The 11696-nt window shown below is 49.6% G+C and overlaps 1 long non-coding RNA gene across 1 annotated transcript in view; it reads left to right on the top strand.

The window, feature by feature from the left end:
• The first annotated feature begins 1172 nt into the window (after positions 1 to 1172).
• The window catches only part of LOC148936460 (uncharacterized), a 275063-nt gene continuing 264539 nt past the window's right edge, over positions 1173 to 11696 (top strand). The window contains exons 1-2 of the long non-coding RNA XR_016139531.1: positions 1173 to 1536; positions 1614 to 1800. This is a non-coding gene — a long non-coding RNA (uncharacterized LOC148936460). The remainder of the gene's footprint in view (positions 1537 to 1613; positions 1801 to 11696) is intronic.

The following is an 11696-nucleotide window of genomic DNA, read 5'->3' as shown; positions in this document are numbered from 1 at the left end:
GGGATCTCGCTCAACGATTTTCATCGTGGCCAAAATTAATTCGCATCACATAGTATATTTTTCATTTTGTCAACATGCTTAAGATAAGGACCCTTAAACATTCCGTCTCTTCTCCGGATCTACACTTCGACTCCAACAGTATTAGATCAATCCGAAGTGACCAACGCCAAACGTTTTTGGTGTCGATACATGCTCAACAATCTCGCACTTTTCCTCGCGACATCCAAGAGTAGATAAGCAAGGGGGGTCCTCCCACGGGGCAGAAAGGGGGGGTGAAGGGAGAGGGGGGTTCGTATCCGGAGGAGTATCCTCATAGGTCGGTAAGAATGGGTTTCTTTCCCCAGAGGGTTCGTAACCGGGGGGGGGGGAAGGTGGATCCCTCTGGCGGTCGTCGGGGTAGGTTTATTCTCCTCGGTCGGTAAGGCGATCGCGGGGTTTCCCCGGATCGATTTCCCCTAGGCGTTGTCTACGGGGATGCAACGTGTGTGTCCTCCCCATCTTCGACGCCGCCCTAGCGTTTTCCGCGGGGTCTAGCGCCTCCGCGTAACCCCGGGCGCGTTTTCGATGCCGCCTTAGCGTTCGTTTTCGACGCCGCCCTAGCGTTTTCCGCGGGGTCTAGCGCGTCCTGTTTTTGTTACGTCGCCTTAGGCGTGTTCTGTATCTAGGTGTAGTCTATGAGGATATAACGCGTGCCGCTCGTCCTGTTTTGCAGAATGTTGCGGTTTGACGAAGTCGTCGAGGTGATTCTTTTGAGTGATACTTGTCGTCGTGTTTACGATGGCGAGAACCGTCAAAGTAGCGAATCAGTGCTATGCGAGACACAAATGATCGATGACGATGAGATGTGTTGGTGCTATTCGCTGAATGATCTAACATCTTCTCCATTACGAAACGTAACGGCGTATCCATCGGTCAAGGTGACGGAGTACGTCGTGAAAGGACAATACACTTCGATTTTTTAATTAGTTAAAGAGGCGCGGTTGTCAATTTCCGCCTCAGCGTGAGATTCCATCTAAAAAGGTAATAGAGGCGTGTGTATGTCAGCACTATCGAGGGATGGCATATAATCTTTTACTGGAGATACTCTACGAAAAGAAGAAACCGATCGAGATTAGTAGACGACAGAAGTACATGATAAACTTTCATGAAAGCAACTATCTGTGCAACTTCCCTGTGCTTTCAGCGATCCGATCTAAAGACTTTTCGTCGAGAAGATTCATCAAGGAAATACTCCCGCTCGGGACGTCCTGTCCTAAGGCCCCTCGCGCTATTGTATTCAGCATAGACGGCTTTTCGACTGGGAACATTATGTGGTCTCGCAGTCGGTTCAGATCGTCCGCGGAGTAGATTCCACTGGTGGCGAGTGCGTCCGGACTGACGTATTTCCACGTGGGGGTAGAAAGCGGCTGGATCGTCGGCGGAGGAAGCGACTCGATCGGCTTCAGGCCTACTCGGTACCAACTGCCGTGTAGTTTGTACATGCCAGGAAGCAACTCGTTGCAGTCTTTGTGTGTTCCTGTCCTGGTCAGAATTCTGGTGCGTGGCAATAAAAAGTGTGACGAATTGCGGTAGGTAACTGGCAACTCGTTGTAACACTCTTCGGTATGTCGCAGCTTGCATTCTACTGGGACGCATTGGACAATATGGATGACTTCTCCGGCTGTGACCGCCGTGTATCCAGGGGCTTTCATTATCCGGAAGGCCATTTCGTCTGGGGCTATAGTTGCCAATGAGAGCGCATTCTGGAGGATCTGACGCTCTAATGCACATTTCTGCTCCATAATGTCGTGGTAAAGCCTGGTAAGTTGCGTTTTCACGTGTTTCTCCACGTAAACGAATTTCGCATTCACATAGGAGAATATATCTAAGTTGTTAACTGAGATCTGTGACTTAGATTTGAACGTGCGTCCTCGCTGTGTTTCCAATATAACAAGCTTTGGGTGCTCGGTCTGGAAAAGTCGATAGCCACATAGGTTGAATTCCGTCGTTTTTGTCAAGGCGAACGTTGTATCTCCGGTGGTCACTGTATATACCACTGGGGCAGTTTGTTTGGGCTTCGGCGACAGTTTTATGGCCATACCCTCGTAAAGTATATCGTACTGGTTGAAGTGGCAGCTGTCGTCGGACGGTGTTTTCCAGAAGGTTTCCGTACCGTCGAAATCGGCGCAGCTCCCCAGTTGCACGGGGCAGCGCGTTCCAGATGGCAGATTTAATGAGTTCGCTGACCGTTTGAATGGTGCTTCAAACGTCCTCAATACCACCTTTAAGGATGCTTGTACTACCACGCTCTCCCATGCTCCGAATCCGTCCGTGTACTGCGTTCCGGAACAACGGCCGTCAGCGTGCGTTTGTCCAGCCATAGTGACGCTCCTATGATTCGTGGCGTTTACAATCAATCTATCCACGAAGGCGGTTCCCAGCGCGAGAGTTCCAGTCTCGTGGATTTTCTGGCAGGTTTGCCAGCCGATCTCTTTGATGTACACCTTTCGACCGTCGGATACAATTGATATGTGTGAGTGCATGCCGCAGTAGTATATGGTCCGGTCGATTTCAATTCGGCATTGAATTATTGGCAAGCTCTCGAAATCGGAACTCTGCATGAGTTGTACGTACGTCTCCGTGCTCGCTGGCTCCATATCCTCGACATTACAGGCGCCGACGTCCAGCAGCGACAAGGTTGTGATATTGAGTCCGCTGCCTCCGCAGTCATAGCCCGTCAAGCCAAAGCTGAGCGTCGGGAACAGTAAAAGCGTTAAGATTCGTTGTGGCTCCATGTTTCTTCAAGGGGTGACGTGTGTCGACTGCCGCTTGGTTGCTCGCTCGCCCCCGGCTCTGGTTGTGGTGGGGCACGGCGTGTGGTGGGGCTCCGATTCCCCGCCTTCTTCAGTTTGTCCATATGGATAGTACGCAATTTACCTGGCCTTATCTCTAATTTAACATTATTATTACTTAGCACGTCCGCTATTTTGTAGGGACCGGTGTATTGTGGACTTAGTTTATTTCTCACAGGTTCTTTAAGCATGTACACCTGGTCTCCCGCTTCAAAGTTGCATGCCTTAACCCTTTTATCATAGTATCGCTTTGATCTAACCTTCGCAGCATTCAGGTTACGACGCGCGGCTCTCTGGGATTCGCTTATTTTCGCATTTAGTTCGAGTAAGTAGCCAGCGTAGCTTTCGTCGCGCTTGTCCTCGGGGAAGGGATCGCTTTCGGGAGTACGCGCGACGCTCCCGTAGACCAATTCGTGAGGGGTGAACTTCGTTCCCTCATGTACGCTCGTGTTGTAAGAAAAACTAGCTAATTTTAGATATTCGTCCGTCAAGAGATCTTGTATAGTAAATATGTACGAGTGGTCCTTGCGAGTGGTGGGGAGCGGCCCCATGATATCCATAGATATCTTATCAAACGCTTTGTCGGGTGTATCCGTTAGAATCATGGGCTGTCGGGTCTTTACTCTAACCAATTTTTTTAACTGGCAGCCTTCGCAATTATTTATGAACCGCGTTACTTCTTCCTTCAGTCTAGGCCAATTGTACCGCGATTTGAGGCGCGCGCATGTTTTGTTTATGCCTTTATGGCCTCCTATTGCGGACGCGTGATATTCCTCGATCAAGCGGATTCTATCTTCGGGGGGTGGAACAGTGATTTTATTACCGCATATCGATATTTCTATATCTTGGTTCCAAAATGCGTCGCGAATAACCTTTTCTATTTTCCTCCACGGTACTCCACTCGCATCCCCCTTGCAGACAGATATGGACCGTATGTCGAGTTCGTTCGTGACGTCGAGTAGTGACACCACGGCCTCTCTAATACTTTCTAGCGTGGTTATCGCGGAGACATTTACTTCAATCGGCAATGCAATAATTCGCCGTTTGCCGCTTTGCGTGACGTTTGCCCTGTTCAGCATGACGTCCCGCAATTTAGGCAGTAGTCCCTGTTGGCTGAGCATCCGAGCCCCTAAATCGCAAGGTTCACCTTGGACGCTCACGAATACCACCAGGTTGTCGCTTCTACTCGTAAAGTTATCTACGATTTCCTTCACTTTCGCGTGATGGAATTGAAACGGAGCGTTATTCGCGTTAAATAGAGATTCTTCGCTGGTGTCACTGTCGAGGTCCTCGTCGGAAGTGACGACGTGGGGGCGGATTTCGGTATCGTCGTCGGTTGACGAATCTTCCTCGGGCTCGCTATCGTTCCGTCTCGCGATATTCGATGTGCTCTCGAGGGGAAGGACGGGAAAAGCGGGGTTTCGTGACAGCGCGTCTGCGTTTACATTAGTTTTGCCGGCTCGATACATAACTTCGTATTCGTATTCGGCTAATTTTAATCGCCATCTGACTAATCGTGACGTGGGGTCCTTAACCGAATGCAACCATGTCAAGGGTTTGTGGTCGGTGACGAGCTGGAATCTTCTTCCGTATAAATATGGTCTAAAGTAATTTACGCAATAAACTATAGCGAGCAATTCCTTTTCGATCGTGGAGTAGTTCTGTTCCGGCGGGTTTAGTAATCGGGACGCGTATGCGATAGGGAGATCCTTGCCAAGCGGTCCCTGACTGAGGATTCCGCCGATCGCGAACTTGGAGGCGTCTGTAGTTACGACGAATTGTTGAGAAAAGTCGGGATATTGGAGAAGGGGTTCCGTGCATAGGGCGTGTTTAAGCTGCGCGAACGCGTTTTCCTGTGGATCACCCCATCCGAACGGTATCTCCTTTTTTAATAAGTCCGTCAGAGGTTTAGCTGTTTTCGAGAAGTTCGGTATGAATCTCCGATAGTAACCCGCGAGTCCGAGAAATTGTTTAATGTTTTTCGCGGTATGGGGGCGCGGAAAATTTTCAACGGCGTGAATTTTTTTCGGGTCAGGCTTCACCCCGTCTTCTCCGATTACGTGGCCCAGATATGTGACCTCTTTCCGCAGAAATTCGCATTTGTCAGGCTGGAGGCGGAGCTTCGCGCCTCTCAATCTTTCGGCCAGCTTATTAAATTTTATTTCATGCTCTCGCAGTGAGCTAGCATATACCACAATATCGTCGAGGTACACGAATACCTCGGTTCCTTGGAGGCCGCTCAACACCTGATCCATAAGTCGCTGAAAGGTCGCCGGGGCGTTTTTTAACCCGAACGGCATGCGTTTAAATTCATAGTGCCCGAAAGGCGTGGAGAAAGCCGTTTTCGGCGCGTCCGACTTATGCATCGGTATTTGATGGAAACCCGACGCTAGATCGAAAATGCTAAAATATTTCGCGCTTCCCAGTTGATCTAGGATTTCGGTTATGTTGGGGAGGGGGTACGCGTCGCCTATTGTTTTCTCGTTGAGCGCTCTGTAATCTATGACCATGCGCCATCGTTTATTACCTTTCGAATCCGGTTTCTTAGGAACAATCCACAGAGGGGAATTGTACGGGGAATTGGAGGGACAGATTACGTCGTTTTTTAGTAGCTCGTTTACTTGCTTAGTAATTTCCTCTTTGTGTATAGGCGGGAATCGATACTGCTTTGTATTGACGGGTTGGTTATCCGTCGTCGTAATCGCGTGAGCAGTAGCGTCTGTGTACCCGAGGTGATCGGAAGGGAGCTGGAAAAGATCTGGGTTTTTTTCGATGAGCCTACCGACATGCTCTGTCTCCACCTGACTGAGGTGCTCTAAACGAAGAAGCGTTCGAATCGCTGAGATTCTTTCTGAATTCGATTCTACTTCCTGGATTCTACTTCCTATAACCCCGCAATTAAGAGAGGACTCTTCCCTAGGGAGGTCCCGTGAGATTGATTCGATCTCCTTGAGTTGGATAGTAGGAATGGCGATTTCTTTATCGGATTCGGTCGAGTTGATTATTTGCGAATATGCCCTTCCGTTGCGATTAGTCACGACCGCTTCGCCGAGGTATACCCCATCGCAGACTCTAAGTCGCGGGATATAACCGACTGCTATTTCTGGGTTCGCGACGTTCATACAAAACGTGGCGCGGCAGCGACCTGGTATTACGATAGTTTCCCGTCGGGCAAAAGGCAGGCGTATTCCTTGCCACTCTATCTGTTTTCGCCCGAAATCGATTTTGGCGTTATCGCGCAGGAATTCTGATCCTAGGATTCCTTCCTGGACGATGGGGAAATGGTCAGGTACCACGTGTAGGGTTATCTTGTGGCCCATAAATTCTATACGAGCCGACCCGAGAGTTTCCAGCCTGCCTTCGGTGATTCCAGTCAGGTATATTGTATCGCGCTTGAATACCGGAGTCTCGGGATGTAAGCAGCGCTCTTTTATTAGATTCGGTGCCGCTCCTGTGTCGACCATGAAATTAGTTTCCTTGATTAAGCCACGCGCGGACAATGTTATAGTGGGGGCGTGTGAATACTCTTGCGGATTTAAGATTGCGATCCTGACGCTTCTTCGGTCGTCTCCACGACGTTCACCGGACGCGTACTCCTTGGAGGATCCGCGCGCGCTGCGTCCGACCCACGGGGCGGATCCCGACCGTTTCCCGGTTCGTTGAGGCGACTGTTATTATATTGTCGTTTCCGACATTCCTCGATTTCATGGCCGCGATTTTTGCAATATCTGCACCATTTATCGTTAAGCTGCGATCCGTAATCGCGCGGCCCTCTGTCGCCTCCCCCCGATCTAGGCGATTCGCGTTTCTCGTAAAGCGGCGCAGTTCGTCTTACTTCGTCGCGGCGCTCAACCCACTCGGAGGGGTAGCGCGGTGCATAGTTCCGATCGCGATCTCTGTATGCGTCGAGTCGCGGCGGCGAGCGTCGTCGTTCCGGCGGTGCGGGCTGCTTGTAGCGCAGGCTAGGCCCCGCACCTGTTTCGGGGAAACGACGGTTTGCGCTGAGGGTTTGTTTGTTTGGGCTCAGCCCTTGATGGGGCGGCATTCCGTAACGCTGCCGTTCTATCTCATCACGCTTGGCTATAATCTTCGCGGCGGCAAATGCCTCGAACGGCTGGTAAAAATGTTCCGGTTTGAGTTGTAAACGTAGTGGGGTGGGCAGACCCTCACAGAAACATGAAGCGGTGAGTTCGTCTATCTCCCGGTTCGTCGCGGAATCTATCGTACCGTGGGCCCGACGTTCTCCGTCCCTTATGGAGGCTCGGAGTTCCTTGACGCGGTCGATGTAATCTAGCATATGCTCTCCCGATTTGAGGTGCACAGCGGTCAATTCCCCGCGGTATTGCGCAACACTTTTTATCGAGCCGAAGGCACTATTTAATAAATCTGACAGTTGTGTCACTGTGTCGCACGGTTCGTCGGCGACGGCTGAGTGAGCGTGGCCGCGCAATTTCGCTACCAGTAAACGCGTGAGGGGTCTCTCGAAATGAGGCGGCAGGATGTCGCGCGCTTGCCTGCACGCTCCGAGGAATTTCGACAAAGGGATGTTATAACCATCAAAAATTGGAACGAACTCGGTCGCCTCGCGATAAGTTATCTTCGGCGCGGGAGGGAGTTCCGTGCCCGACTCATTCAGCTCGCCAAAAGGGGCGGGCGTTTCCGTGAACCGTTGCCCAGCGGGAAGGCTAGGGCTTCGCGGTGGTAGGTCGCGTCGTGTCTCGATTTCGTGGCGAATGTTATTCAATTCAGCGCGCATTGCAGCAAGCATATTATTCATCTCGCGCACGGCGGTTCGACTCTGTTCCGCTTCAGCGCGGTCTCTTCGAAGCGCTGCGCTCTCCGCCCGAATTTCTTCTCTTTCCCGTTGTAATGCGTCGGCGTCGGCTTGTAATTGTGCGGCGCGCTTGGCCATGTTGGCTTGCATGACATCGAATTCACTGTCGGTATACTTAGTTTTAGGGGCACCCGGCCTGTCTACGGAGGTCATCTCTGCGTCGTCGCTCGCGAGCTTTCCCTTTTGAGCGCGCGTGGTCATGTCCGTTTCTTTCTCGCCCTTTACCGGTGTACGAAGCATAAGAAACAGCTACAGCGCGAATATGACGCGGGTCGGTAGGATGTGTCGAAATTTTTCGATTCCTCCGATTAACGTATCCCACCGCTGTCACCAGAAATATGTTACGTCGCAGGCGGTGGCGAGATTGCCAAAGCAAATCGCCACGTGGCACTGGACCAAGGCGGGAATACGCTCGTCTCTCGGCGACGCTGCCAGCGATCGAGCGGCAAATCGCCAACAGCGGTTCGGAAGAATTAAGGAATTAAGGAATTAAGGAGTACGAAACCCTGATTATACTGCTCAAATCCGCGGGAACCCCTCCGATAATGTCAGCGGCGAATTATTAAGTCCTCAGGAAATTTCAGTGAATTACACGGCTAACGTTGCGTTTAACCAGACGTTGGGCGATTATTAGACTGTAAGCGGATCAGTGCAACAGAGAAGTTGGTTAGCCGGCGCGATAGGATGCCGTCGGGAGCGGGATTGGTCTCGTCGAGGTAGTATCGCCCGCAGATGTTCTCTATAGCGTTGCCTAATTCCCTGAGCACTTCTAGAGACACAGTAAAAACTTCGGTGCAGTCAGGGCAGAGCTCAATGTCGCGGACTATTACAAGACTAGCGCGGCAGCAATCGCAATGATCCCGGGCGGAAGTATACCCGAACTGGAACGCGTGGGCCAATTCAAGACGATACGTAAGAGTTCCCTCTGGTATTTCCTCCTTACATCGAAAGCAAAGATATTCGGCACTATTAGGGAGTAACTCGGCGATAGCGTCGTCCACGCGTCGATATCCGAACGTGGTAAGGCAACGCACCGTGCTCCTACGGTATCTGTATACGGTGGCCGGGTGAGTGCGCGAATCTCGTGGCTCGAGAAAGCAAGGCGGGCACATTACGTCAAATAACGGGAATTAATATTACGCGGCGAATATTCAATATTAAAATGATATTACGAAACTGGAATATTTCCGTGCGTAGCGATAAACCGGCTCAAAACCCTACATGCCTTAGGAGAAAGTGGCAAGGGCGGCAAAAAAGGGTCGGTCGTAAAACCCTTCCGGTCGGGCGATGCAACTATGCGACGGTCGGTCGACGCGAACAAAACGAGTGACGCAACCCGAAAGAATCTTGAACGCGAGTACTCTTATATTCATTCACGTCTAATTCCTTTATACTCTATATTTTACTGAAACGTATGCAAGATGGGAACGCGAAAGCAACCGGGAATAAAACTTGATGTATGATTTTCACCTACCTTTCGGTGTCCGCTCTGCGCAGATACTCCTCGAGGGAGATGCGTGGTCCGAAACTGCTTCCCTGGTAAGCTGCTACGGGGGTGGACGGGGCCGGTAAGGCGCTCCAGAGGCGGTCGTGCACGAGAAGTTCGTACTCGCCGTCGTAACTCACTTCCTCGCCGATGATCGCGTTATGATCGTAAATCGCGGCCACGTGGAGGTCGTATTCAAGCCGCCGAAGTGCGTTATTACGACCCGCGCGATTCCTCCGCGCTTTAGGCATTCGGCAGAGGCTCCAGGCGTATATTGTATTTAATTAAAAGATTAGAATTACCGCGTGCTCGAAGTCCAATGTTTCCTTCGTGGTAAGTGCGGATAACGCACAACACCTTGCCCCCGGAAACGATTGGAATTCTCGCTTTAACTGCTAATTATTCGGTAAAATAAGGTTTGAGTTGTTAATGCCCGTTGCCTCTTTAGCCTCGCGAACACTTCCGATTTCTCGCGGCGATAGGAAGGATGATGCAATGAATGACACGTGGCGAATACACTGTACTTACTATATTCAAATATTCATGAATCGAATTACACTCGCGTAACACTTGGTTAAATTTAGAGCAATACAAAATTTAGAATACAAATGATCACTTAATTAACTTAACTAGATTGAGACGAAATAGAATTGACTTAAAATTAGAATTGGAATTGGGATTGGATTTGGATTGACACTCGCACGATGTGTACTACTCGACGGCGCGTACAAGAGTGGACGAGCATGGCCGCGCGTTGTAACGCGTGCCTGCGGCGGCGCTGTTGCGCAACGTGGCGGTAGCGTGGGTACGCCAACGCACGTGGCGCAAGATGGCGGATGGCGTGGGCACGCCAAAGCACGCGGCGCAAGATGGCGGATGGCGTGGGTACGCCAAAGCACGTGGCGCAAGATGGCGGATGACGTGGGTACGCCAAAGCACGTGGCGCAAGATGGCGGATGGCGTGGGTACGCCAAAGCACGTGGCGCTCGCGACGGTCATAGCCTATAAAGCTAGACCAGACGCACATATCTATAATGGTCGTTGGTCGGCCAATCAGCGCGCGGCTGACTGGAGATGATGCGCAACAGCAACGCGAGCCTTATTGTAGTATTAATAATTTTACAATTATTTAGGTTCATTGTTAGCGTGATTTATTTATTATTATTATTTAATTTTATTACTTATATTTATTACAGTGTATATTCACTGGCGGTAAGGCGCAACGCGCGATATGTCAACGGCAGGAGAGCCGGTTGTTGCCAACTTTGGCTTGAATAGTGGCGCTTCTGCGCAGGTGGGAAAAGGGGAAGGAAAAGAAATTTTTACGTTGGCTCTCCTGACGTTACATTGAGCAGACTTTATACGGGAATTCCTCGAGACACGCAGTCAGCTGGATTCTCTTGAGTTGGCACGTAATGCCATTGAGAGTTCGGAACCTTAGATTGTATTTCGTCGACTCGATTCGCTACGAATGTTTTCCATTTGAATGGATGTTATCTTATCCAAGCTAGAGCGACAGTGAAATCTGTCCAACAATGACATGGAATGTCGGTTAAGTTAAGAGATTCTCAAACATAAGAAATCATACAGGCCAAGAGAACGGCAGCCATTAATTCCAACCGAGGGATACTCAGACTTTTCAAGGGAACGACTCGAAATTTCGCCATTAATAAAGAAACTTGGCGATCACCTAGAGACGAGTCAACCTTGAAATAGATCACGGCTGCATAAGCAGATGTGGAGGCGTCCAAAAAACCGTGCAGTTCACAGTGTTGTGTGTCATGATCTTTCTGTCCAGCGAGGAATTTCGAGCGAATTGAGAAGTTCGAGAGAACAATAATATGCAGTCCAGTCCATGAAGGATATCAGGAGAAATTGCACCATCCCAAAGAACCTTTGCATGTCATAAGCGTTGCATCAGAATCTTTGCTGTGATTATGATGGGAGTGAGCCATTGGATCAAATAATTTCGAGATAGCTAAGAGAATTGTGCGTTTGATGGCAGCGAGTTAGACAAAATTACATTGAATTGAAAGATCACGCGGTGGATGCCACTTGAGTCCTAAGACTTGGAACTGATCGTCGGACTCCAAAGATTTATTTTGAGATAGGCCATGGTCACGCGGATCGATATCTTGCAGAAGATCGAGACAATTAATGGACACTTACACGCGGTACTTGAATGAAGAGATCGAAATGGTTCGTCGCCAGTCATGTATAAGATCCAAGTTACACCAAGTATATATGGTGTCTGAGTCGAAAATTGCTCTGAGTCCGATGACAAACGATACATCGTACCAGATTCGACGGAAATGTTACCGTGGGGACATTAGCGGATACCTTTGTAATATACATGTATATATTTTTTTATATATAATTTTATATATATGTACGTATGCACGTATTTCTTGTAGTTTATACGTATATATAAATATGTATGTACGTATGTACGTATGTACGTATATACGTATGTACATACGTATATATGTATATATGCATATACGAGGGTAGTCTGAAAAGTTTTGAGCCTTAACATGAAGATGAT

This window comes from Pogonomyrmex barbatus, unplaced genomic scaffold (genome assembly GCF_055798465.1).
Source record: "Pogonomyrmex barbatus isolate J1 unplaced genomic scaffold, ASM5579846v1 scaffold21, whole genome shotgun sequence".
In the NCBI taxonomy this organism is placed as follows: domain Eukaryota; kingdom Metazoa; phylum Arthropoda; class Insecta; order Hymenoptera; family Formicidae; genus Pogonomyrmex; species Pogonomyrmex barbatus.
This window is presented reverse-complemented; position numbering and strand designations above follow the sequence as displayed.